At 42.5% G+C, this 25,908-nt stretch overlaps 1 protein-coding gene across 3 annotated transcripts in view; it reads left to right on the plus strand.

Moving 5' to 3' along the window:
* PRICKLE2 (prickle planar cell polarity protein 2) overlaps positions 1–25,908 on the plus strand; it is a 353,317-nt gene that overhangs the window by 157,327 nt on the left and 170,082 nt on the right. The window contains exon 3 of one of the 3 annotated variants that reach the window (XM_074284180.1): positions 4,847–4,947. The exons of 1 other annotated variant lie outside the window; for it this stretch is intronic. The gene's annotated coding sequence lies outside the window, so the exon portion shown is untranslated. Of the gene's footprint in view, positions 1–4,846; positions 4,948–16,673; positions 17,040–25,908 lie in introns of those variants that run through there. One more of the 3 variants, XM_074284182.1, reaches the window with a different exon arrangement.

Here is a 25,908-nt window from a genome sequence, read left to right on the forward strand (position 1 = left end):
AGTGCTCTGTGTTTGCATCACATGGATCTGCCCATCACATTTGGTACCGTTCCATCCTGCTCTCCTTTGACCTGTCTTGATCACTACTTCTCAGTCTCCTTTGCTTGATCTTCCGATAGGTGAATCCTAACTGTGGCTCTCTGTCCTCGGTATTCTTCTCCCTCTGTACTGTTGGTGATCTCATTAGCTCCCAAGGCAGGTAATTATCATCCACCTCCTGCCTTAAATCTCCAAATGTCTATTGTTGTCCCGATGACCTCTTAGACTCATCATGGCCAGAATTGAGGTCATTAATAACTTCCTATCAAGGAAACCATCATCCTCCAGCCGTCCAGGCTTTCACCTTACATGCTACCCTCTTCTCTTTCACCCCCCTTCACAGCCGGCCAATGGTCATGTCCTGCTAAGTCTATCTTCACAACATCCTCTCCTGGTATACCGCCACCAGCTTGGCCAGGCCCTCGTCACCTCAGGTCCGGGCTATTGCCCTGGCCTCCTGACCAGTCCTCCTGCCTTGGACCTCCCCCCACTAGGTCTGTCCTGCTCTTTCTGTCACAGTGATCATCCCAAAGCCTAGCTCCTGCCATGTGGCCTCATCATCCCCAGGACCAATAGAAAATCCTGTATGGCATGAAGAGCCCTTCTTACTAGGCCCCTGTCTCTTTCTTCTTCCACCTTATCCCCCTTCCCCTTCATGTAGTTTCTGATCCAGCAACATTGGCCACCGGGCTTTTCCTTGCTATCTTCTACACTTGCGCTCTCACTTCTCACTTCTATTTCCTTCTCTGGCTCCCTTCAGATCAGAGCTAAAACCTTGCTCTTCCTCAAGAAGCCTTTTCAAGGTCTTTTTAGCTCAGAAAGCCTTCTCTCTATTAACCTGGTCACCTTAATTCCCATTAGAAATAGTTGTTGCATATTGTTCCCTCATTAACTTCTGAGCTCCTTGTCAGCAGGGATTTTTTATTTCCTTTTTTTTTTTTTTTTGCTGGTTTTTTTCTTTTGCTTTTCTTTGCATCTGGAAAGCTTAGCACAGTGACCGCCTGGCTTGCAGTAGATGCTTATTAAATGCTGCTATTGACAAATCCCCCCTTTCTTCCCTCTAAAGAGTAGAGTGAGGGGAAGAGGCAGAGTCTGTCAAGCCTGTACCCTAAGTGGTACCCGAAAGGAGTCAAAATTACTGGATTTTTAGGGCTGGAAATGGAGACCTTTGACATAATCTCTTTCAAAGTCGTTGCCAGCTCCAATCCTTAAATCCTAAGAAACTTCGTCATTTTAGAAATTGAGACTGTAAGAAAAGTGAACTAGCTTTTCTAAGTATGTGTATGTGTGTGTCTATTATATCCATTTTCTTTCTCTTTCCCTCTCTATTCTTTCCTTCCTTTCTTCTTCTCTTTCTTCTTCCCTTTTTCCTCCTCCCTTTCTTCCTCCCTTTCTCCCTTCCTTCCTTCCTTCTTTCCTTCCTTTCTCTCTTTCTCTTTCTCTCTCTCTTTCTTTCTTTCTTTCTTTTTTCTTTCTTTTTTTCCTTCCTTCCTTCCTTTCCCTTCCTTCCTTCCTTTCTCTTCCTTCCCTCCTTCTCTCCTTCCCTCCTTTCCTCCTTTCCTCCTTTCCCTCCTTCCCTTCTTTCCCTCCTTCCCTCCTTCCCTCCTTCCCTTCTTCCCTCCTTCCTTCCTTCCTTCCTTCCTTCCTTCCTTCCTTCCTTCCTTCCTTCCTTCCTTCCTTCCTTCCTTCCTTCCTTCCTTCCTTCCTTCCTTCCTTCCTTCCTTCCTTCCTTCCTTCCTTCCTTCCTTCCTTCCTTCCTTTTGCTTTTTTCTTCCTTATTTCTAATCATTTGTATATCTCTGTATATATATATATATATATATATATATATATATATTTATATATTAAATGTATATCTATCGATATGTATGTGTATATGTATATATATTTATATATGCAAAATTTTTATACTAAGACTTTGGAGATATGAGTATATTTATGAATAGATTTAAACTATGTGTGTAGGACCTATCTTCCATTTAAACTGAGCTTTAGCCATTTCTTCCCATGAGAAAAATGTGGAACTCAGTTTAATTCAGTATTTGTTAAGCACCTACTGTGTACCAGGGACTTTATTGCTACATGCCAGAGATGGATGCAAAGGCAAAATTGAAGCAATTTTTGCTCTTAGGGAGTTTATATTCTATTAGACAAGAGGAATTACATTTAATCTTCTTGGTCCCAGAGGACAGAACTGGGAATTTTGGATGTGGGTCACAGGGGCGAATTTGGGCTTAGTGAAAGAGAAAGAATAACAACTTCCTAACAATTTAGAAAAAGTGGAAGAGACTGCTTCCATAGTTAATGAGTTTCCCATTCACTGGAGGTTGTTCTAGTAATGGCTCCTTGACCACTTGTCAAATTTGTTATGCAAGGAATTTTTCTTTGGCTATTTATTAGACTGGAGGCAGTTGAGTGGTACAGTGGATAGAGCACTGGGCTTGGAGCAGAGGGGAACTGAATTCAAATTTAGCCTCAGATACTTATTAACTATGTGACCATGGGCAAGTCACTTCGATGTCTGCCTCAGTTTCTTTATCCATAAAATGAGCTGAAGAAGGAAATAGCAAACCATTCTCATATCTCTGCCGACAAAACCCCAAATGGGGTCATAGAGAATCAGACACGACTGAAAAATGACTGAACAACAAATTGTAAAGCCTCAAACTATGTAAATACTAGATGGTAGTTTTGTTGATGATAATGTTGTTGTTATGACCTCTGAGGTCCAGACTTTTTCTAAAGATTTAGCTTTCAAAATCAAGTCAAAATACTCTGGATTTCCTGTAAACTGCATGAAAATTATAAGTTTTATTCCAATAATTCCATAGACAGTAATGGCTAGATCCAAATCTCAAGAAAGCTCACAAATGTGGCTCCAAAAAAATAGAAGGAATTTCTATAAAATGCATCTTTCTAACCTCCACAAAGAGAAGGGGGCTTATCCAAGCTGATATTCTCAAAGACCTCATTCACATTCTACCAGGGTCTTGCTGCCAAGCCTCACAATGACAGGCATATTGGGTGTCAGAAGCACAAGGGGATAAGGAATTTCTGGTGTACTTTTCATAAATTGATACTAAAAATTTTATCAGTCGATTCTGCTCTGTCTATTAATACACGGATGGGAGTGATGTCTCGTGAGGACTTTTTGGCAACCTAGGAAGCTGTGGAGCTATGGAGCAGAACAGTGCTATCTCATCCAAATTGCAACAACATCATTCAAATGTAAAAATAGCCACGCTTCAGCATACAGATTAATATTCCACATTAAGAAGGAGGTGTGATCGTTGCCCACGTGTGTGTGGGTCCACACAAACACAACATTATCACCACCATCATCCTCATCAATTGCATTATCATCATCACTGTAGTTGACATTTATAAAGCACTTTAAAATTTGCAAATCGTTTTTTGTACCTGGAGACTTACAACCCCATGAGGCAGCTATTATTATCCCCATTTTATAGATAGAGTGAGAGTCAAAGAAATTGCCACCTAGCCAATCATACAGCCAATAAGTATCTGAGGTAAGATTCACACCCAGCTCTTCCTGACTATAAATCCAGGACTCCCTCTAGTCGTTTACCACACACCCACCTCTCTTACCATCCTCCTGATACAAAAACCATTCTTCTACCCCCTTCCCTGCCCAAAGTAGAGAACTGTTAACAAATTACTCATTTATTATTTCAGTAATGTCCAACTCTTCTTGCCCCTATTTGGAGTTTTCTTGGCAGGAGTAGTTTGCCATTTCCTTCCACAAATCATTTTCACCGATGAGAAAACTGAGGCAAACAGGGTTAAATGTCGGGCAGAGTCACACAACTAGTAAATGTTTGAGGTTGAATTTGAACACAGGCGTTGCCTGCTGGAGGCCCCATGCTCTATCTACTGTGCCGCCATTTTAAAGGACAGAAGTGGGAGGTTGACTTCGTCAGCCTAATCCGAGAATCTATCTCACTCTGATGTTGTCTCCGAGATCACAGAATGCCGCTGCCCTTTCCTGAATCCACTCGTGTCTCATTTCCTTTGCATCCTGGGATATCGCGTTGTCAGAGGTTAGGTGTTTGCCAGACTCAATGGTTTTGGCAGCCAAAATCTGTGTGGTTTCCATAAACGGTTGTTAATTTTTTAAAGAAATTCTAAATTAATGGGCCACCTCCTGCCAGGTGAGTAAGCTATTCCTCAGGAGCATATTAGTCAAGCTGGGTGGTGTGTTAACACTTGAAGGCTTCTAGGGCAGGCTCTGTGGGCAAATCTCAATTTATGCTATAGCCTACTTCTGAACTGTTATATGTAAATCCCATTTTTGGGGGTAAAATGTAGCAGGTTTAAATTCACTAGCGGATCTGACAATTTAAGAGAAGCCTGTGGTGAATCCTTTTGTAAAGTGATTAATCCTTTTGTAGAGAGAATAATCAGCTTCTGATTATTAAGGTTGTAAATTTGGATTTTTCTAATATTGGATTTTCTTAAAGCTACACACACCTGCATTGCCCTGAATTGCTCATTTAATCAACTGGAGCCATGACAAGTTAGGAAGAGCTAAGGCTGATTCCTGCATCCCGTACTTATGAACTGTGTGACTGTAGGAAAGATATATAGTCTCTCTGAACCTGAGACAACCGTTGGTGGAAAGATCAATAGCCCTGAAGTCAGAACGTTGGGTTTAAAATCTATCCTGCCTCTTACACCTCCTGTGCACAACTGTACAAGTCACAACCTCTTTGGATGTGTTTCCTCAGCTATAAAATCAGAAAAGTCCCTTCCAGCACCAAAGTTATGACATCTGTTCTCTTAACAGAATCAATTAAGCCATAACTGGATTGCATCCGACCTCATCAGAGGGAGTTTCTGCACTGACTAAATCGCTGATCCTTCATTTAACTTGATGGCATAGTAAAGGTAATCATAAAAACAATAACAGTCTCAGCCAGCTAGCATCTATGTAGCATTTTAATGTTCGCAAAGCACTTCACATGTTAACTTATTTAATTCTCACTGCACCCTGGGAGGTAGGTATTAGTATTATCTCCATTTTACAGATGAGGAAACTGAGGCAGATAGTAGAAGTGACTTGCCCAATTCTCTCACCCAGCTGGTAAATGTCTGTGGCTGGATTTACTATGAAGGCTGAACTGAGTGATGCTTTAGGATAAGGAATAGAGTGCTCGTTTTTCCATCTCATACCACAAACACACACACACACACCATACCTTTCTGATTCCCAGCTCAGACATCCTCCATGAAGCCATCTAACCGCTCCCACTTTGGTGTCTGTGTGGAGTATGTTTTGAGGAGGAGAGAGACCAGTAAGTACATAAGCTTTGAGAATAAGTCTGGTGAGAGGCAATGAGGGCTTGAGATAGAGTTGAGCCTGTTTAAATGGAGATGCAAGAGAAAGGATCTTAGCAAATGATGAGTTAGGAGGACATAAAAGGGAGAAGAAATGAAAAGTTATTGCAATTTTAAATGATGTCCTAGTGTCCCGAAGGAGTTAATGTATCTCCCACGATGCAGATTTCCGTCTTTTTATGTTGAATTTGTGAAGACTGAGGATTGAAAAATACATTCTGGTCCCAGTCCAACAGATGCCCCTTATTAACCTTGAAGCAACAGATAACCATAAACACCTAACTTCCTTGACAAGCCCATCCATCAGTGGTGATGACATTTTTTTTTATCCACTCTCTTTAATGGACTCTATTACCACGAAGGCTGAATTGAGTGATGCTGTAGGATAAGGCGTGGAGTACGCATTTTTCCATTTCACATAACACACACACACACACACACACACACACACACACACACACGGGTATCTGCTAACAAAGTATCCTTTAATGGCAGTTTGGAGAGTAGGAGGGAACAATCTGTTTTCTTACACAAGCTAAATTATTTGGATAGAGTTCATTGTCAAGATTTCCTGTGAAATATCTTTGTATTAAGGTGGGAGGAGAGTGATTGGGGCAAGTTTTCATCCTAAATATCTTCTAGAGTGTCTGAATTCCCTTTGTCCCCTGGAAGGGTTCAAGCAGAGACTGAATAAGCACATGGTGACAGGGGTATTCGGACTCAGGAAAGGAACGTGAGCAAGATGACCGCTCGGGTCTTTCCGAGCCCTCTCATTCTATAACATTAGCCAATAATCCTCATATACTAGGCCCTTGTCGAGTTACATATTTCTCTTGAATACCAGCCATTACCAACCCCATGGAAAAAAATTTAAAAAAAAAGGCATAAAAGATATTGAATGTAACTTGCTTTGAATGCTTCATTAGCCAGCCGTTAGTGTTCGTCATTTGTCGTTGCCAAATATCGTGGGAGCCTCGGAAATGAACCGTTGTGCCAGGAGGTTGTGGAAAAAGCCCCCTTTCTGCTGGGCTGAAATGATTATTTTTGTTACAGAGTGTGGCTGTCCCTACTGGTCTCCCTGGGAGCACTTTGCTAGTTATAAAATATAGCGATTACTATGGTAATCATATTGCAGGGTAAAATGACTTTGACCTACTTGTTAAAATGCAGTGTGTATTAAAATAAAGAGTGTGAGCTTAAAGCTAAATGAACTCTGAAGACAAAAAGAGAAGCAAGTGCAGGGCCTGGGAAAGTCTTAGATTTTGACAAGTATTTGACAAGCATTAGACTTTCATCTCTAGTTCCATCAGTTTCTCCACGGTTTGGGGACCACTGATTAATGAATGATGGAAATAGAGAATATCATCTCTATTCTCTATCTGCTTTTTAAAGAGAAATGCAAATTTTGGACCTCAAAGCACTCGATGGAGGGAAGGGAACAGCATCAATTAAGTGCCTACTCTGTGCCAGGCACACAACAACTCTGAAATGTTAGGTGATATTATGATCCCCATTTTACGGTTGAGGAAACTGAGGTAGGCTGAGATCACACAGATTTGAACTCAGATTTTCTTGGCTTTAGACCTAGTGCTCTATCCACTACACCACCTAGTTCTAAGAATGTTCATGCTGTTCGGAAGAGGACCAATGACGTGATGGGTGATGCCTTGACTTGTGTGTGAATTAGATCTAAGTGAGACTGATAACTTTATGCAGATGTCCCTCACTTAGCCCTTCACAGATTTGTGCAAAGTTGTCAGCCTCACTCCCTTCCTGAGTCATTGAAGTCCAGATAGTAAAAAGGATAAAAATCAGGATGAATGGCGAGAGCCTGGGATACACTGGATGACTTTAGCATCTTCAATATCTAACCAAGCTGAGAGAACTGCAAAGCTCCTGCTTCCATTACCTCCATGGCCATGTGATAACTAAGTAGAAAACTTGTCCACAGGACAAGTAAAAGTAACTCTCAGTTAGTTGGGTGAATGAAAAGAGAAGCAGTTTTCTTATGGGTAGATCTTATGGAAAAAATTTTACGACTTATTGTTATTAATTGTTGTTATTTTGATACATAGTATGGCATAATAGATAAAGCTTTGGATTAAATTCAAAGGAATTAGAGCTCCTTGCTTCAAATCCTAGCTATGTGATCTTGAACAAAAAAGTTATTGAACCTCAATGGTGGTCCATTCTTCATCTTGCAAATGAGAAGATGCACTAGGGGACCTTGAAGGCCCCTTTCAGCTCCAGATCTCTGAACCTCTCGGTTTCTGATTTGCAAACGACAAAAACAAAATCCTTCTTTCTCACAGACTTTTTCCTATTACTATCCTGTAACCTAGGCCTGCCAAAGATTGTTGAAGTAGAAAGCTCTCTCCCCATCCCCCACCCTCCCTCTTACACAACAAACCAATTTGAAGAGCTGACTTTTTGCTATCTCATGATTTCCAGGGCTCAAAAGAAAGCCCTGACTCTCTAGCTGATAAGTGCCTGCCATCATTTTGGTCCGTAATTATTCTTGCTTTGGCATAGATAATTTTGATGCATTTTCGCTCCCGAGCTGGGCAATTATCAGAGTTGTATAAATTGACCTCTTAATCATTGCAGAAATTAATGGAAATTACCCCTACGCAGGCTGGTGAATTCAGGGCCCAGCAGAGCCAATTCACGGAGCCCTTCAGGATGGAACTTAAAGGCAAAGCATAAATAGGTCCCTTTAGGTAAATATAAAGTGACTCCTGTCCTGTGGAAAAATCCCATGATCCTTTTCTGATTTAAGATGCTCGGCTATTCAGGAAATGGGAAAGGAAAGCAAGGATCACTCCTCAGATCACACTGCTTTTAATCAATAGTTTCATCCTCCTCCACTAATCATTTTCATACTGCTGTGAATCATACTGCTTGGAAACTTCTGGAAGTTCTGGTGGCAGCATGTGGGAAGGGGGAATGGCACACATGAAGGGTCTTTAGGAGACCACTCAGGCTAGGTAGGTAGTCAGCCTTGGGATCTCTACAGTTTCATACTAGACTACAAAACTACAAAATGGAAATCTATTCATCTGATGGGGTCTACTGGGAGAATGTAAAGGCTATTCAGATATACTGGAGAAACTCATCTATCTTGGCTGTTAGTTTTTAGGTTTAATGAACAATAATGATAATAATACCAACCAGGAAGATCTAAGTGATGGATTGCATTGGATACAAACCTTGAAGCTAGAAAACCTGGGGTTAAGTTTTACATCTAATATGTTCTGGCTTTATGATCCTGGGTAAAGGAGCTCCATAACTGTCCATCCTCCCACTGCAAACATTTTCCCTGGCTGTCCTCCTGTCCCTGGCTCCCTCTCTTCATCCTTCCCTGCTGGCGTCCTTAAAATCTCAGTTCAAATCCCATCTTCTGCAAGAAAACTTTGCAGAATTAAGTCTCCCTTAATGCAGTGCCATTCTTCTGGGACTATCCTCAATTTATTATTTTTTAAATTTTTTTCTCGTTATTCTTGATCTTATTTGTACATAACTTTTAGAATGTGGTTGGACTGTGAATGCCTTAAGATCAGGGACTGTTTGGTTTTTACATTTCTTTCTTTTCTCAGCACTTAGCAAACGCCTTTAGTAGGTGTTTAAAAATGGTAGTTGGCTGACTAATTGATTAATTCAAACTTATAAGGATTCTGATAGGCTGCATATTGACTTAAAAGAACATATATTAATATTGTCTATGTAAATATTATGGCCTGCAGGCCACATGTTTGGCACATCTAGGGAAGTCACATAGCTAGTTAAGTGTGGGAGATAAAATTTGATTCCTGACTTCTTGACTTTGAGCCCAGTTTTCTCTCCATCACACTGCCTCTAGAATTCTGTGTTGGAGAATTTGATATCTTCAATGAAGTATTTCAATATATTTAAAATATGCTGTTGATGCACTATTCTTTTCTTCATTCTTTGGTGAAATACTTTTTTTCTGAGTCTCCAGCCTAATAAGATACTTTTGCAAAAGAAATGGATGTCATCTTTAATTTCACCTAACAGCTCTGTATTAAGCACCTGTTTGGAGCAAGGCCACATGTTGGGCATGGGAAATGAGTGACAGGTTGCCTGTGAGAGGGCAATAGGATTACCCTTCCTCTCCACCACCTAGATCCTTCCTGAAGAGTCCAAAGCATTTTGGGGCTATTATTCAGCAATTGGCTTAGCATCCCCGTTTTGAGGTCAAGGGATTAAGGTCTGTCTCTTTATTCTCACTGAGAGCACCAAGGACTCTTTCAGACATTCTTCAACCTTTCTCTCACTTCCACTCCTGACTTCCTTAGCTGAAATCTCATCTTCTGAGGGGGAGGATCATTTCCAGTTCTTCCCATTCCCCCATCTAGTGCCAAACTTTGTCACTTCTTCCTTCCCAACATCTCTTACATCTTCCCCCCACCCACACATTTATCGCCCTAGTTCAGACCTTCCTCACCTTCTTGTTGAATCACAGCAGCAGCAGATTCTATTATATGGTCTACCTGTCCCAAGTGACTTCCCTTTGATATTATTTACACAGGCACTGCCCACCTTCCCTGAAAATGTGAATCCCTTGAAGTAACAGACCATCCTTTCACTTTCCTTTATATTCCCATCATTTAGCATAATGTCTGTCCCATAAGTAAATACTTAGGCTAGTTCATAGAATGATAGATTTAGAACTAGAAAGAAAATTATAGTCATTTGGTCTTACTCCCCATTTTACATATGAGGAAACTGAGTCCCAGAGAAGCAAATATCTTATCTCTATCGTTACTGACAGTAAGTGGCTGGGCTGGGAAGCAATCGACCATTTATTCCCTTAGCTTTCCATGTACAAACCAATCTAGGTTTTTAACCAAACATTACATGCAACTTGGCACTGTGGACACTGAATTGATCTTGAAATGAGGAAGACCGGGTTCAAGTCCGATCTCTGACACTGATTATATGACCCCGACCAAACTACTTAACATTTCATTCCCCAGACTAAAAATTGCGGAGAAGGTTCAGACCTGCATTAGTGAACGAGGGAGTTGCCCATGGAGACCAAGTCATAGGTCAAGTAAAAGTCAAATTCATGCACACACAAATACACACACACAATACAAGGTACCCTACTAAGCTTTTACAATGGAAACTTCTGCACACAATGCAAAATCTTTTCTGCTTCATTGACCAAATATAGGTCCCAAAGCACAGATTGAGCTTAATTGAGACTCCCTTTGTCAGAGACCATGTACTCAGGAACAGCGATCATGGACACTTGCATGTATAAATCACTTGATAATTTAGAGAGGAACCCAGTGGGACATCATGATCCACTTTTAACTGGGATTGTCTATTCTTCCAGAAAGCTTCCCCAGAAAGCAAATACTTCCTCCTCACCTTTTCCCAGAGCCCCTAGATTGAATTTTCCTTTGCCTCAACATTAATATTGCCCTTGTATCACATCATGTTTATCGGTGCACGTTAGGCATCCATGTTGAAATTGGAGCCGAGACAAGCTGAATGCATCTGTCTTCTGATGTATACTGGCTGGTGACCCCTGCTCAAGTCATTTGACCTCCCTCTCCTTTCTTTCCCTCCTCTGTAAAATTAGGAAATTGGGTTCATTGGTCTCAAAGGTCCCTCTCCAGCTTTAATCAATAATCCTATGGTCTATCCAGTTGGATGCAGGGACTCAATGTTCTCTCCCCTAACTTCATTCTTATAGAATACCCCCAGGCTCTCTCAAATAGAACTCTTCCGATGGGTATACTTTTCTTGTTCCCCCTAATTTGTTAGAGGGCTCTTCCCCTCCTTAAATTCTATTATATTTACTTATCCATGTAGAAATTGTATCCCTCCTAGAGAATATCAACTCTTTAAGGGGCAGACTTTGTTTTTTTGGCCTTTGTATCCCATCCCAGTGCCTGCTGCCTCCCCCAAAGTAAATGCTTAATATATGCATGTCTAATTGGATTGAATTGACCTTGGACCATCTTTGAGCCCTTTTTTCATCTGCAAAGCTCATCCTTCTTAAGAAAGTACTTTGAAAGGCATGAAACAGTATGTAAATGGGAACTATTACTGAAAGGAATAGAAGGAAAAAGATCATTTTAAGCTCTGGCTACTCTCAGAAAAGACTTTCTTGGGAAGGAGGTTTAGTTTGGAAAACAGGTAGGGTTTGAGTCATGGGATCTCAGCATGTCAGAGATTCAAGGGACACCAGAGGACCTTATTTTATAGGTTACATCGATACCTAGAAAAATTTAGATGGTTTGTCCAGATATCTATAGACTCAGAGTCAGTAGCAGAACTCATATTTGAATCCAAGCTTTGAATGCTGGTCTTGCTTTTCACTCTTATACCAGAGTTCTTTTTTCTTGAAGTTAGGTCTATTCCCAGCCTCAGTTTCTTTTCCATTATACCACTGCCCATTTAACTAAGTGGAGATCTGCAGCCGGCATTAAAAATGAAGGGAATTTCCATACTTTCAGCTTCCAACTGCCTGCCTCTTTTTACATCCTTTCTACATGAACTTCCCCTTCCATTTCTACTGGATAAATTCTCACCTATTAAAACCCAACTCGAATACTATTTTCTCAAGCTAGCCCTTCTATCATTATCCAGCCCTGTCTCCCTTTGAACTTTCTAACTCATTTCAACCTCACATTCTTCAGCCAACTCTTCTGTTTCCACCCAGTGATTTCCTCTGATTAACCAGGGATCCTCCAGTGGATAACATTTCCATGCTGATCTTGCTCATTGTCTAACCTGGCCCGAACCAGAATATTCTTCTACTTCCCTTGTCCTCTTTTTTTATGTTATCTTCTCCCTTTAGAATATAAGCTCTTTGAGGGCAGGAACTGTCTTTCTTTTTCCTTGAAACTGTATTTCTAGCACTTAGCACAGTGATTAACAAATAGTAAATAAATGCTTTTTCTATTTAGCTGTCTAGGATCTCACAGAACCCTTGGTTCATACCTCTCTAGAGAAGGCAGTGCTTTTCGGATCTGTCCCTATCAGCACAGATTATAATTCATCTACATCTTCACATCTTGTCATTAATTTTTCACAGAAGATACATCCAACACATTGAAGGTGGGGGTGTCTTTTTCTATTTTTTTTAACATTATGGATGATTAATGAAGTACACAGGCTGTTCATCTGTTATCCCTCACTCATGTTATAGACAAAATCACCTTTTTTCTGATCATATAGTTCTTTAATATCTTTAAGAGGGGAAGGAAGGAAATAAGCATTTATTAAGCACCTATGTGTGCCAGGCATTGTGCTAAATGCTTTAAATGTACAATCTCATTTAATCTTCACAACTTCATGAGATAGGTGATACTGTGCTCATTTTACAGTTAAGGAAACTGAGGCTGAGAGGTTTAAATGACTTGAACAGTGTCACACAACTAAGGGTCTGAAGCTAAATTTAAATTCTGGATTTGTTTTACTCCAGGCTCAGTGTTCTAGCCACAGTCCAAGCTAGATTAGCCTCGTACTGCTTCTTACATATGTCTCCATGAATTATATGGCATTTAATAATACCCTTTTGGGTTTACTTTATACACATCTTGTATATTCTTGCCTTGTATATTTCTATCTAAATGTATATATCTTTACATACCTATATGTTTAGATATATATCTGTCTCTTCTTTGGGATGTAAGCTTCTCCCCTGCAGAGATTATTTCATTTTTCTCTGTATCTCCAATGAAGTCCTGGGGACATAGCAAGAGGCTCCTTAAACCCCTGTGGAATGATGAATCTCTCAATTGCTCTTGAGACCATCTACAATGTTGATTCTTCTGAGACTGCCTAATTCCATAATCCACAGCCACAGAGCAGTACCAGAAGTATGTTTGTGTTAATTCTTGAAAAAATCTTAAATATGTTTAAACTGTGAAACTTTTCAAATGCTATTCAGCTCTCTCTTGTCCTTACTGACTCTCAGACCTGGATTGTGGACCATCTGTCCAAGATAGATGAGACCACTTCAGTGGACTGTCTGTCATCCAGCTGCACAGGACCTCATCACCCCCTGCCTCAATATCCTGCCTTCAGGACTTGGCAAAAACTGTCGCCAGAGCTTGAAATGAGTTCCTTCTTCCTCTCTGCTTCCTTCAAGCTCCCTTCAAGTGAGACAGCTGCGTAGACCTCTCCTAATCTTTCCAGGTTCCTGTACAGTACAAAGAAGGATTTTCTATAATTGATGAAAGCTTATAGATATTCCTATCTACGTGACTTTGTACTGATTTTATCAAGCCCTTGGAAACAATGTATTGATTTGGATTTTTTTCCCTCATCACAACGATCTAAGTTTCTTGAGGGAAAGATTTATTTCATTTTAATTTTTGCAACTACAGGCACAAAACCCAATTCCTAGTATGTAGTGGGTGTTTACTAAATGCTTGGTTTTTCATCCATTTAGTTTTTCATATGTGGATTGTTTAGCTTCATGAAAAAAAAGTTTCATGAGAGAGCAATCAAAAATCTAATCTTGTGGGTTTTACAATGTTTCGAGCTTGATGCCATCCATAAATAATATCCATAAATGGAAAGTCTCAACAACTATAGGAATCCTTCTCTGTACTGGCCGTCCTCCAGGACAATGGCGAAGATCTTTTGTGAACATGCATCTACACTCCCTGTTTGATGCCTCAGCCTTTGTGTTAAGCAGAACAGCACTGCCCGAAGCTACCAATGTCATTGGGTCTACCAAAAAATCTTGTATATCCAGCAGATCTTTGACAATAGCTTCCCCCCTTGCATTTTCTCTACTGAATAAAATGCCTTTTTTTTTTAAAGCCATCAACAAACACGAGGCCCAGTGGGGTCTTATATTTTCTGCACCTTTCAGGCAATAAAGATGTGATCTGCTGTAAACAGCTTTTTATTATTACTGAATTTCAGTCTCTTTAATGCATACCATTCCTCCAAATTGGCTAATTCCCTTTGGATTCTCTTATTCTTAAGAGTACCATATTGGCAGGCCCCCAACAATTGGGCATTCCCCCATGAGCTTTATAATTTTCCTCTCCACTCCATCATCTAAGACATTTACAAATCCACTAAGTAATACTGAAAAGATTCCACTTAATCTTCTCTCTCATTTGACAATGAAGTCTCTAAATTTGATCTGTGCATGGAAATCGAAACATGTAGCAATATGGTAAAGGTTTCAGTCACCACTCAATATTCGGTATTAGAGAATTCATGTTGGAGAACGCAGTCATTCGGTATTTTAGCATATGCTACTTTTTATTGTTTGTTTTCTTTTTCTGTATATTGCAACTCATGAGAAGGCAGGGATGGGTTACAATCTGTGATGCTGGAGGGAGTTAGCAATTAGGGAGATCACAGATGCCTGGAAGTGTTAACTAAGTCCTGTCTCCTTACCAGACTAAGAATTTCAAAGGTCTCAGAGGTGTGGGACCTGGAAAGTACTAAAAGGTCATCTAGCCCAGGGATTCTTGACTTAGGGCCTGGGAACTCATTATTTAAAAAGTTAGCTCTATTTTTTTTAACATAATTGATTTCTTTATAATCCTAGGTGTTGTATTTTGTGCATTTAAAACTGTCTGAGAAAGAGTCCACTGCCTTCTGGGGTTCTATGATTAAAAAAAAATTAAGAGTGCTTAATCTGGTCAATTTAGCAATTCAACAAGCATTTATTAAGCACTGACCATGTGCCAAGTGCTAGGAATACAAAAGTCTATAACAACAAAATGTTTATATTCTCTTGATGGAAAACAGCATATATACATAAATCAATATAATTGTATAAACACAGTAATTGGGAGAAGGAAGGGGGAGATAGGAGAAGGGGTGGATCTGGAAAAGCCTCTTTAGGAAGTGCCATTTGAGCTGATCCTGAAAGAAATCTAGGAATTCTAAGAAGTTAGAAGGAAGTGCACTCATGGTAGTGGAGTGCACAGATATGGAATCAGGAGATGGAACTGCAAGTGGGCCATTTGGCTTTGGTGTAGAGTGGGTGAAGGGGAATAATGAGAATCACAAGCCTTCCGAGGTGGTCTTTATGCTGCAGGATTTGAAGGCTTTCCCAATATGGGGATTTCTGGTTTATCCTGGAGGCAATGGGAAGCTAGCTAGCTACTAGAGTACACTGTTGAGCAGGAATGCAATGGCTGATATCATTTTGGTGGTTTTGTGGAAGAGGGATGGGAAGGAACAGTCTGGAAGGTGGGTGGACTAGCTGTAACCCTCAGTGAGAATGAATGAGGTCTAAAACTAGGCTGGTAGCCAGGTGGGTGGGGACAAGAGGATGAATATGAAAGATGCTCAATGGAGAAATGTCCTCAGTCCCAAAGACAAGGCCTAGGCTGAGGTTTCCCAGCACCAGGTATCCCAGTCAAACCCACACCAACAGCCAAACTCAGCCTATGGCTAAGGTATTGAGGTCTGGATGACCAAGTGTGACTTTGGGCAAGACACCTCAGTTTTCTCACCTATAAAATGAGATATGGAACAAAATGCCTTGGAAACCTTAAGCCCTGTATAAACTTGAGCTACTATTCTCAAAATGAAGGACTTGTATTCTGAGATTTCTGATGTCCCCATCATCCTCCCATCTTTGCCTTTCTCTGATGTTATTGGGATCAGTGCCTCTAATGGAGGTTCTAGGAGGCCAATTTTAGCAAGGCTAAAGCACTTTTCCTGTGTTATCTCAGCTGGACTTCACAATAGCTCCTTGAAGTAAATGGTACTATTAGTCCCAGTTTTGCAGAAGGAGAAACTGAGGCATAAAAAGTTAAGTAACTTGCCAGGGATTACACAAGAAGGTTTGAGGCGAACTTAGGTCTGCTCTCTAGAGTTACTTGGAGACCACCTAGCTGCTTCCCATGGCCTTGAGTCAGGTTTAAGAGTGAGATTGTGCTTTTTTTTTTTTTTTTTTGGAAGTTGTGTTCTCTAAGTTTGTCCAGGACAGGGCCTATAGCCCGAGCTCCCTGGAAGCCGGGCCTCCGAGGCGGTGGGTGGCTGAGGCAGCCCCTGGGAGCTTTGCTAAGGTAGCCCCTGGAGCCCCTGCTAAGGTGCTTGCTTTTCCTGCTCTCCCCCATTACCTTCTCCCTCCCCCTTCCCCTGGAAAGGTTATGGGTCTCTTGATTGAAATCTAAATTTGGGAACGGAACCAGGATTGGCCTGCAGCTCAGAATTTTCACCAATAAGCTCCGAGTTGGGGGGGGCGGCCCTTGCAGCCGGAGCCCTAGCAGCAGCAGCTTCAGCAGCCCTGAAATCAGCAGCAACTTCAGCAGCAGCAGCAGCAGCAGCAGCATCAGGCTTAGGCTCAGCTGCAGCCCGAGCAGCAGCCCCCGCAGGCCAGGGACCGGCCGCCCGGACAGAGGCTCCGCTGCCCATTGGGCCGGCCGGCCCGGCGGCTCCCCGCTCAGTCCGGGCTCCCGCAGCCGGGCCGAGCGCTATGGCCCTGCGCTAGTCCCACTGCCCGGAGCGAGAATGCGGCCGCTGCCCCTGGGCTCACGCCGTGCCCCCCAGCAGCTGCCGCCGCCTCTCAGTCGCTGGCACACCCCCAGCTGCCCCCCGTAGGGCGCCCCTCCCCGCTCCGGACTGCGGGACCCCGTGCGGCGGCCGCGTGCGAGCGGAGCGATGCTGGCCTGACCTTGGTGAGTGGCCGGGAGGGGGTGGGGGGCGCGGTGCCCGTGAATCCCCCCGAGAAGGCGGCCGGGGCGGCCCGGGCCAGCCTCGTGTGCAGCTGACAAACGGAGCGGGCCGGAGGCTCCCGGGAGCTGGCGGCCGGGCAGGGGGCACCGAGGAAAGCTGACCAATGGGCTGCCGGGACGCCGGCCAGGGGAGGGGAAGTCAGGGGTGATCTTGGCCAAGTTGGTGAACCTTCCAGTGCCTCAGTGACCTAAGTGACAGAATGTGGAAGACGCTTGGCAAAAGCACTCGGTCCTCCCCCCCTGACCGAGACCTTGAGCCGGCCTCCCTCCCTGTGGGGGTGAGGGCTGCTCGATTTAGGGTCCGCTCCTCCGGGGTCCAACGCGAGATCTGTCTCTCTACGGGCTAACTGGGCCCAGCGACTTCCCGGCTCTGCTGAGAGGATCGCTCCAGGAGCCCCTTAAGGTCCTTCCTGAGCCTGGTGCCCTGCCACTCTCTCTAATTTTCTATATTTTAGTGTATATTCTTGTTGCTTTTTCCCCTTTCCCATCCCCTGGCCCACCCGGGGAGGTGCTTAACGAATGCTTATTGATGGAACGATTGACCCAGAAGAGTTTCTTAGCTTTCAGTGCATGAACTTGTGGTTTTGTTTTTGTTTTTTTAATATTTAGAGAACTCTTGCCAAATAATCTTTGCATTTACTGTGCATTTAGTACAATTGTATATATTATATATAATATATTGTATATGTAACTATATATACTATTTAGTACTATTGTGTGTGTGTGTGTGTGTATATATATATATACATACACCATTCTATAGGCAGCAGCAGATGCATGACACACACACACACACACACACACACACACACAAAAAAAAAAAAAAAAAAAAAAGTTAAGCACCTCAGAAGCAGTCACTTCCAACTCTTTGAATTCCCTGAATCTTTCAGCATTTCGGACCCAACGTTTGCCCCGATTTTGCCATTAGGGCTGGGGTGCAGGGCTGTGTAGGAGTTGACACTCAGCTATAGCTGCCGGTCCCCAAAGGCAGCCCGTGTCATCTCAGCTGTCAGGGGCCGGCCAGGATTTGTGTGGAATGACAGAAAGCAAATCTTGAACCCCATCGACAGCTGTGTCTCATAGAAGCTAAAATAGCTTCGACTGTCTTCGCTTTGTTCAGGAGCTTGCAGTGGGGGTGGGTGGTATGTGGTGTGTGTTTTGTTTCTTTCTGGTCAGTGTGCCTCAACTGACAGAGCTAAGTCCCCAAAATTCATTTGGGAAAGGAGAAGCAGCTTGAAAAAAAGTACTAGGCATCCCATGATCCTCACTTTTTTTTTTTTTTTTTTTTTTTTTTTTTGAGGATCAATGTCTCTGTCTCTCCGTGTCTCTCAGTGTCATCTTTATCTCTCTTTGACTGTATGTATATATATGTACATATATTTGCAAGGAATTATTCACTTTTTTAAACAAAGTAAACAGCTTAATAAAAATTGTCAATGATCTCAAATTTGATTTTTTTAAGGAAAAAAAATGAGAAAAAGCGAGACTGAGAATCAAAATTAAGTGAATTCCAAACTGGAGCGAAGAGTCTGAGATTGCCAAAGTAGAGTTCCCACCCATATTAAATGATTTGGGCCATTAGGGCCCACTTCCCCTCCCCTTCCCCATTGGCTTGGCCCTCATCCTGTGTTTGCCTTTGTTTAGCCAGTGTGAATCATTTGTATACTTTGGTATTTCTGCTCTCTTCAAACAGATGTTTGTATCTGTGCACCCAATGGCCTAATTAGAGAAGCAGACAGAGGGACTGTGGATAGAGGCTGCACGAATACCACGGGGAGGGGGTGGGGGGGCAGTGCCTTTTAAAAAATAATCAGTTCCCGGGGCCTTCTGAACACGGGGTAATTCAGATGAAGGTGTCAGGGAGGCTGAAGAATTGATGGCCTTTGGATGGTACTCATCCCCCAATAAATCATCCCTCAGTGGGGGGAGGCTCAAAAATGATCCTGTGTTCTAAGTTTCTGGATTGCTTCTCCCCCCCCCCTCCAAAATCTCTGATATCCTCTGGTTTGGAGCCGTTAGCTCCAATGAAGTTATAAGAAAGGCACACATCAGCCCAGACAGGCCCCCTCGAACCACTTTTATTTCTGCTCTGCCAAAAGGAACACTTTGTTGGGCTAGCCTCTCCGAGCAGGGAGAAAAACACGGTTCTTGTTCTGGAAGACAAATTCCTTTGAAAAGTGTGAATCATTTGCTTTAGATTTCTGTGGTGGAGGCTCAGGGATGATTAAACGTCCTGTCTGCAAGAAATTGCCAGGAGATTGGGGGCATTTTCCGCACTTTGGGGGGGGGGGTTAGACAAGAAAGCTCTGTTAGGAGGCACCGAGCTTACTGGGGTGCTGTCTATTGATAAAGTTGGCCTGGCTTCCCCGGGTCTCCCCATCCAGTCCCACAAGGCTGTTTTTCTTTCTTTCTTTTTAGTTGCATTTCCATTAAAGTAATTGCAACAACTTTCTCATTTCCTTAATGAGCTTTGCAAGACTGCATTTCTTGGAGACAGAGTTTTATCAAGCAGATTTCCTTGCTGGCCTCCTCCCACCTTCCTCTGTAGGAAAAGTACTTGGCTCCTTTCCCCAAGACTTCCTTTAGACAAGATTGTTATCCTTAGGGGCACGGAGATAGAGGAATGGGAGGGGTGGAAAGGCTGGACCAGTGCTTACCATTTTAGGCCCAGTGTTTATGGCCTCGGCCGAGTTATTTGGGGAGGGAGGGAGGGCCACTCTGGCAGCCAGTGAGGTCCTGCTGCTTCCCCAGGAGGACATTTCCAGGGAAGAGAAACAGCATTAGGATTTAAAGGGGAACTAGAGTCCAGAAAGTACAATATGGGGGATGGGACTTGAAAAGATCAGTGATTCTTTAATGAGATCCAGACCTTGTGCTACATCACTCTGCATTCATTTCTTCAATGGCTGCTCGGTACCAGGTACTTTGTGGGCTATAAGAGATACAAATAAAAAAATAAGATAATCCCTTCCCTCAAGGAGGTTACATTTGCCCAGCACTGTTCACAGAGAAGGGAATGTAGGCTAGCCACCCTTTCAAAAAATAAAACAAAAACAAGCAAAGAAACAAATAACAAAACAAAACATTCACATTAAAATGCAGGGAACTGGGATATTCAGGAAAGGTCTTGAAGAGTTGGCCTGTGAGCTGTGCAGAAAGGGAAGCTTCAAGAGGCAACGGCCATGAGGGTGTTCCAGCCATGGGTACAGCCTGTGCAAAATTGAAGAGAGGCCGGAGTAAGTGGAATAGAGAGAGAGTTACAGGGTTATTTGTTGTCAGAATGGAGTTAGGTTGGATTCAGACTGTGAAAACTGTCCTGGCCATTCCCAAGCTTTGCTACCTATTATTCATGGGTCCATCTCTTCCCACTGGAACTTGAACTTTGCTCCCAGAGGTGTGCTTTCTCTTTATGTTAACTCAAACCGTGCAGCCCCCTTGTTTTCTGATATGTGCTTGTGTACCCTCCTCTACTTCCCCTTTCTAGCTCAAATGTGCTTATTATTGGATGCTAGAAGCCTGACATATAATCTGAGTGTTTAATAAATGGTTATTCATTTTCTAATCCAAATGACAACTGGGAGGAGCATGGACTTTAAGAAAGGTACTGGGGAGCTACAGAAGCTTCATTCTTTGGTGGCTGAGAGGAGAATGCCTAAGAGACCAGTGAGGAAATCATTGCACTTGAAAAGGGGGCCTTGGTGAGGATGGAATGAACCAGACTTGACAATTAGTTGGGAAAATAGGAAGTGAAAGTAAAGCATCCCTACCTGAGTAATGAGAGAAGAATGATGATAGCCTTGGCAGAAATAGGGAAGTTAGGAAGAAACATATTTCTGAGGGTGATTTCTGAATCAGAAGGACCTGAGTTCCAATCCAATCTCAAGTACATATAAGCTGTATGACCCTGAACAGGTCAATTAACCCTCATAGCTTTTTAAAAAAATAATAAAAAATAAAAAAATAAAAAAGCTGTTTTTTTTGAAAAAAAGAAGTCTGTTTTTGACTTCTGCGTTCCAGATGCCTAAGGGACAATCCAGGTGTAGTCTGAGAGAACTGTCCAAGAGGTTCAGTAATCTTCCGGTCATAAAATAGCTAGTATAGGTCAGAGGCAGCATTTGAACCCAGAGCGTCAAAGGCTGGCTTTGGATCAACTCCCCATTATACAGAATTTTATTAAGTAGTTTAAAAACTACTTCAGAAAACATTCACTCAGTATGTGTTTGTTTTAAAAATCTTTCCGGATGGGTGCTTGGTCATATTGCACCTGAATACAAACTCAGCTATCAAGCTTGGGAGCTGTCAATCCTAGGAGACCTGAGGAATTCTTATTAGCTCACTCATATTCAACCTGGAGATTGCAGTTGCTTCAACTCTGTATCTTGTAAGCCATAAGGAAACCACACTGAGGACTAGGAAAAGGCATATTTTTAAAAGCTCCTTTGTCAAAAATCTAAATGAGAAACCATTTTTTCCAGCGTTCCGGGAGTTTAGGCTGTGATGCCATTTCTTGGAATGGCATCCTTCATATTCTGTTACTTTTGCGTGGCAATCGAGGGGAGCTCTTTCTGCCAGGATAGTATTTTGACATTTTCCAGGAGAAGGGAAAAATGTAGGGGTGGAAGAGGGAACAGTCTCAGATCATTCCTTCTTATTAGGGAGTTCTGTGGGTGGGCTCAGAAAGGTTGTCAGAGTCTCGAGGAAAATCATTAATGATTTCACTGGAAGTCTAGGCGAAGCTTGATGAAGTGACTTGGGTGTTGCACATCCCGGGACTGGACTAGGGAACTGCATGGCTCCAGAGACTTTTCCTCATGACAGAGCATCTTCTGGCATGAATTGCTTAGCCCTGGCATGAGGCCACTTATCCTTTCACTGATTTTTTACACACACACACACACACACACACACACACACACACACACACACACACAGCAGAGATGGCAACAAGAATCCATGTGACTCAGTTTTGTTTGGTGCTTACCCAGCCTGCCATGATTCTTAACTGGCTTGACATCTGCTGAGAGGCTGTTGGGGTCTATTGGGGGGGGACCAATATGGGATGAGTTTGGTTTGATTGGGGCCTCTTTTCAGTCCTCAAAGTCTGGGGGGTAAGGCTGCTTTCTCATGTGTCTGTATGGAGGGAGTGCTCAAAGTTCCAGGGGATGTTCTGATCCGAGGTCAGATCTATCGGGACCACCCAGGTCACTTTCCAAGCTTTGTGATGGCTCACATTTCATGAAGGGAAAAACCACTACCTTTGAGTGTAAAAGTGACTTTGGTGAATCCTAAACCTCTTTTTTTTTTTTGTTTCTCTCAAAGAAGGGGATAGACTAGATGACCCCCCTCCTCCCCTCACACAAGTTCTTTCATACTATAAATCTGTGTCCCAGTGAGCTGACTTTAGAATCCTGGTTCTTCTCCCCTGTGATCCATGGGATATATCATCACTTCATGTCACTGTGCCTCAGGTACTTCATCTGTAAAATAAGAGGATGGTCTCAGAAGTCCTCTTAGCTCCGCTCCTTGATCCTTGTAATCCCTTCCAAGACATTATTGTTTAAATGAAAGTATTCCTGGACTCCACTTGTCCTGGGCACTCGGAGATATGAAGGCCTGGTATGAGGTCTAACCAAGGCAGATTTTCAGTCACAAATGTGGAGCTGAAGAGGAGTTGAGGGCTCATTTAGTTCCAGTTTTCCTTCCGAGGCTCTCATACATGAAGTGATTTATCTAAGGTCACTAAGAGGGCAAGTGGCGAGGCTGGGATTTAAAACCAAGGCTTCTGACTCCAGATCTGGGGTTTTTCACTGCACCACATGGGCTCATAGAGGCCTCAGTTTCTGTATGTATATGTGGGGGGGAGGAGACAGGGTGATTGGTATCTCTATGGCCCTATGCTGTTGAGGTCATGTTGCAGCGTGAGCCTTGAGTGCCATCAGCTGGGGCTGTGAAGTATGCCAGGGGACCTATTACAGGCCCGAGAAATCCAAAGTGTACTCAAGAAAGGGAGCATGAAAACTGGAGGGACAAGGAAAATGGGAACAACCCCCCACTGCCACACAGCTTGCCTACTCCTTTGGACCAGGATTGTGAACCTAAGAATAACTTAATAAAATAACTATTTCAGTAGACTTGGATTCCTTTGTAATCCTATATCATGTGCCTTTAGAACCAACAACTTGAGACCTGAAAAAGACCTTAGCTTAAAAAGGCCAGGGTCTTTCACCACATCCCGGACCATCTCCTGCTCCATACCTGGCCACAGAATGCAGATGACTGGAGGGGAAACTGAGGCAAATGACTTTGCACAGCCCTCCCTCATTTAAATCAAGTCCACTTGAACAATATATTGCCTTCCTGATGTCATTGATCCTCTGAGAATGAAGGGAAAACAATCATCTATGAAGGGATACTGAGGTTTCACCATGTCCAAGGGAACCAAGAAAGTGAAGATCCCCTGATCGAGGCGATCCATCATGAGGATCTTTCTCCCTCCATCTCCCACTGCTTTCCTAATGAGCCATTTATCCTAGCTAGGTAACCTAGCTATTTTCTGGCTGACCTCCATATCCAGCTGGTACCATACTCATCTAAGCTGCGGTTCATTCTCTTAATCACCATTGTTTTCCCATCATAGTTCTACTTTACTTAATTCTCCCTGTCTGTCTAGGAAAAAAAAGAAAGGAAATTGGGTAAAATAATGTCATTAGTACTCAGGAAGGTGACACTGCCTGGGCTCTGATGTCAGCTCAGAGGAGCGCCTCAGGAAATTACTTGCCTGATTTTGAATGATTATAGTAGGATATCACAGTGAGGTTTAGCCATAATATGTTAATCACTCAATTAAGTCAATAATCAGTAGTTTCTACTATGTACCAAAGAATATGCTAAGAGTTGAGAGATACAAAGAAAAGAAAAATAAAAGTTCCTACTCTCATTAGTCAGCTGGGGATCCCAGTGGTCATCGAGCTAGATCCGAAGTCATTGAGACTTGAAATCAAATCTGATGCTCCAGCTGTGTGACTCTCAGAGTGTCACTTGTTTGCCTCCACTTCCTCAACTGTAAAATGAGCTGGAGAAGGAAATGGCCAACCACTCCATATCTTTGCCAGGAACACCTCCAGTGAGGTCACAGAAAGAAAGATGTGACCGAGAATGATTGAAAAACAACACAAGGGCACTATATAAATGCTTTTGCCCCTCCCTTCTCCATTGCCTTCCCTAGCCAGGGGAGCATTAAGTGAAGTAGACCAATGAGAGGAAAAACAATGGTGACTAAAGACAATGATGGAGTAAGATACCAGCTGGGAAGGTCCTAGAGATATTGGACCTGCAATTTCCTTACCTTACCACAGGAAACTCCCTGGTGAGGAAATTCCCTCCACTAGTGCAGATCAACCACTCCTTTACAACTTAAAATGTGAGAGAATTGCCTTGACCATTGGGAGGTTAGGTGATTTGCCCAAGATGTGTCATAGTCAGGATTTTAACCCAACTTTTCCTGATTTTGATCTTTATCCACCATACCATGTTCTTCTATCTTATATTCAGGGAGCAGAATGATACAGTAGGAGAAGTCAACTGTAGGGAAAGAGAAGCCCCATGGACTGGTTGCTGCCTCAAGCACTGTGCCTATTTCACCCTCCTGGGCTTTATTTGGCTCATCTCTAAAATCAGGACAATCAGCACCTTCCTCCTAGAGTTGTTATGAGGATCAAATGAAATAATGTGTGTAGATTGTTTTCTAAAACCTTAGTATACTGCATGTCAAATTTCATTTGGATGAGCTGGCTATTCTGGGGTTTCTGCCTCTTCTCTCTCATTCCTACCTAGATCCTCAGCCCCCAGAGATCAGATGTACCTTCTATTTCTATGTGATCCTCACAGTGACTTTCTTGCTCCAGAGAGGTGGTACCCAAGAAGCTCCCTTTTGTTGACTGATAGATTAGAAGAGGTAGCTCTGGGCAGTGAAGAAAACCTGGGGACCAAGAGTCATGACAGCTGAATTCTAGGCCCAGTTCCACCACCAAATAAGTGATTTCAGACTGTGTATTTTATATTTCTGGGCTTCAGATTGTTCTACAACTGGCTTTATCTAGTCCTTCAAACTTGTTTTGGAAACCACTTCTTCCTTTTCTTCCCATCAATCTCTTGGTTATCTTTCCTTAATTCTCTTCTTTATTTTCTGATCTTTGTTCCTCCTCCTTCTTTCCTCTCATATATAGAACTCCTTTTCTCCCTCTTTCTGCCATCTCCACCCCTTTGCCACTGCTTTTTCCTCTCCCCTCTTTCCTCACACATTGTCCCCACGTGTTTCTTTCTGAATCTCTCTTTTTTTTCTCCTTAGTCCTTCCTCAACAATTGATTCTTCTCTCTCAACTCTCCCTCCCTTTCTTTCTCCTCATTTTCACTCTACCTTTTTAGGATTCACCTTTCTGATTCTTTGCTCCTAGAGAAAAAAAATTGACTTAAGTATCCTGAAAAGCCAACTCATTTAAGTGAGTTAGTGCCTTTATCTATAAACTGAGGTTAATGATGGCCTGGATTTATATGAAGATAACCTGATGCGATCTGTAGAGTTAATAAAAACCTGAATTTATGGAGATGACTTGAGCAGAGATTTTAGTCTTTTTGTATCACAGACCCCTCAAACAATCTGACAAAACTGAGGAACCCCTTCTCAGATTGATGTTCTTATTATATAATATAAAATACATAGACACCAATTATATTGGTAAATCTTTGTAAAATGTAAAGAAAATCAATTAAATTGACAAACTACTATTAAAATAATTTTTTAAATGTTCCCAGA

Source organism: Sminthopsis crassicaudata, chromosome 1 (genome assembly GCF_048593235.1).
Source record: "Sminthopsis crassicaudata isolate SCR6 chromosome 1, ASM4859323v1, whole genome shotgun sequence".
In the NCBI taxonomy this organism is placed as follows: domain Eukaryota; kingdom Metazoa; phylum Chordata; class Mammalia; order Dasyuromorphia; family Dasyuridae; genus Sminthopsis; species Sminthopsis crassicaudata.